The sequence below is a fragment of the Mus caroli genome, chromosome 8 (assembly GCF_900094665.2).
Source record: "Mus caroli chromosome 8, CAROLI_EIJ_v1.1, whole genome shotgun sequence".
Classification (NCBI taxonomy): Eukaryota; Metazoa; Chordata; class Mammalia; order Rodentia; family Muridae; genus Mus; species Mus caroli.
Window position 1 is genome coordinate 25,491,877 of NC_034577.1, and position 2,903 is coordinate 25,494,779.

Consider the following 2,903-nt stretch of genomic DNA (forward strand, 5'->3'; position numbering starts at 1 on the left):
AGACACACACACACGGACAGACACACACACACACAAACGGACAGAGACACACACACACACACGGACAGAGAGAGAGAGAGACACACACACATACACGGACAGACACACACACACACATACACACACACGGACACAGAGACACACACACACACACACACACACACACACACACACACACGGACAGAGAGAGACACACACACACACGGACACGGACAGAGAGAGAGAGACACACACACACACACACACATACACGGACAGAGAGAGAGTCACACACACACACACACACACACGCATGGACAGAGAGATATATATACACACACACGGGGAGAGAGAGAGAGAGAGAGAGAGGAGATGAGAAATGTGGGCATGCCGCTGACTTCTAGATTCGGGCAGGGTTTCATCCTAGAATGGTGCTGCCCAATGAGTGTGTCGTCTTAATCTAGAAATGCCTTCTAAGATGTGCCTAGAAGTTTAATCTCCTAGGTGACCCTACAGCCAGTCAAATTCACATTAACTACCACACTCTCAATGGTAACTATGGGCCCTAGGTTCCCCAGAAGCTAGGGTTCCTCCTAGGCTATGTGATAGTTGTGATTATGTGAAACTGCTGATGTCTTCATCTTTTCACAAGAGATCCTGGCCATCCTGAGATTGGGCTAGTGGCCCAGGCCTGCAACCCCATGCTGTGTGGAGGTTAGGGCTGGAGTTCAAGGCCTGCCTGAGCTCTAGAGTGAGTTTAAGGCCATGATGAGAAACAAGGACAAACATTCCTTATGAACAAACATGCCGAACTGAATGGGGGAAAATGTCACGAGGCCTCAGTACTACATAAAGAAGTATACACAGATGAGGAAAGCTGGGATCAGGAGATGTGGTCCTCCCCAGGGAGGAGCACACCAATTGTTTGTTCATGGGTCATCCATGATGCCATACATGCAAGTAAAATTATACGGGCTCAACAGGTTATATTTAGAAATAAAAATGTATATATAAATTTATATATTATAACTATCAATGAAAAAAGAGACCCCAAATTTGAAGAAGAGTGGAGAGGGAGATATGGGAAGATTTGGAATCTACACTTTAGAGAGAGGAAAGGGAAGAGAGAAATGTCATTCCGTTCCAATTTCAACAAATAAGCAAAATAAGACATTTAAAAAAATAAAGGTAAACTTTAAAATTTGTTCCATTCCGTTTTTGAAGCATCATCACAACCAATTTATGAATACAGAGGAAAGCAGTACTTTCCCAAGTACAAGGCAGGCAGTTGTCCTTTCCACGGTGATGCTAACACACCGTGGGGATGATGGTCCATGGCTAGCTTAGGGTGGTGATCCTGACAATTGTGTTCAAGATAGTTCCCCGGAACACCTTTGTCTTCACATCTTCACTTGCCATAGAGATGATCAGATTCCCTAACATTGGCTCCTGTTCGCTGCACTGTCAGGTCTACTTCGTGCTGTTGTCTCAGGGTTTTGTACTTTTTTTTGGCACCAGTTTTTGTACTTTTCAAAATCCAGTATGTTTTACGATTGCTGTTTAAATTCCAGACCATGCCAACATAGGTTCAGGACCAAAATGAGGGTCATTAAAAAGAACCTTTCTTAAGGAAAACAGTCTCATGTAGTCTCACGTCTCCTCTCTTTGAGCTGATGCTGCTGAAAAAACTGTCCATGAGGAGGTGCTGAGAGTCAGGTGTCTCTAAAATTGCATCCAGCTTCTAACACATCTCTAATGGGTACTTCTGAGTGCTAAGGACTAGATTCGAGTTGTGGAAGATACAACCTTTTTTTTTTCCCTTTGTGGACCTTCTAACTGATGGCGGGGTGGTGGTGGTAGAGAATATTCCATAGTGTGTGTATCTACATTATAGAAATGCCAGCAAATACATCTAAGGGTTATCACACTTCTACTAGCTGCCAAGAACCTCACTAGCACACTATGGGTAGAGGTGGATAATAATTAGGTCCTTATTCTCAAGGAATATTTAAAGCAAGAATTTTGAGTCTAGCCTAACAATAATTATTAGACAGCATGGTAAACACAATACAGGAGAAGATGAATGATCTGCAGCCAACACAGAAGGGAGCAGGGACTTGGGCAACTGTATGTGACAATATAAAAAAGATTGGCAGTTGATGGAAAACATGCTTCAAAGGAGACAAAGCATTTCCCAAGGCCAAGTTCAGCTGGTTAACCTTGAAGAGAATCTGAGTGAGACCCGAGGGAAGAAGAGTATAGCCTTGGACAGGCTCATGTGTTTTTATGCACACTGTCTGCTAGTACGTAGCCTGCATCTGCCAGTCCTTCTAGACTTGTTCCTGCTCCCATTGAACCAAGAAACAAGTTTTAGGGTCTCCATGGCTGCTCATATTTTTGTGTTTTCTTCTTTTCAGTTCCCATCCATCCCCACAAGCGAGAATCCCCACAGTTTGTTCAGCCGTCAGACTCTCTTGCCTTCCACCTTACATGCTCCAGAGGTAGCTTTCTTGGTTTTGTCTTTGGGCCTTGTCTGATGATTCTGAAGCTGTGCACATTTTTGTAAAACCTGGGGCCAGGCATTAGTGTGTGAGGAAAGATGCCAGGACTCAGGGTTGCACACTAATGATGCTGGACTCTTTGTCCCTCACTTTAGAAGGCATGCCCATTGAGACAGAGATCGGAGGTCAGTGATAAACTCGTTGGGCAGAAGTAAATTCTGGAGACAAGAAATGTTTTGAATCAATGAATCTGTGTAGTAGGCATTAGTTTGCATCCTACATAGAGTGCTGCTTATATGTGCATTCCCTCTATACATTTCAAGAAAAAGATAAATAAAACAAAAACAAACAAAACAAAACAAAACAAAAACCCAGAGCTTAAAGCTGACTACAATACATTATGAAACCTTCTCGAATGAAAGA

The 2,903-nt window shown here is 43.2% G+C and overlaps 1 pseudogene; it reads right to left on the reverse strand.

Moving 5' to 3' along the window:
* The window catches only part of LOC110300188, a 25,008-nt pseudogene extending 23,453 nt beyond the window's left edge, over positions 1-1,555 (reverse strand).
* Between the last annotated feature and the right edge of the window lie 1,348 nt (positions 1,556-2,903).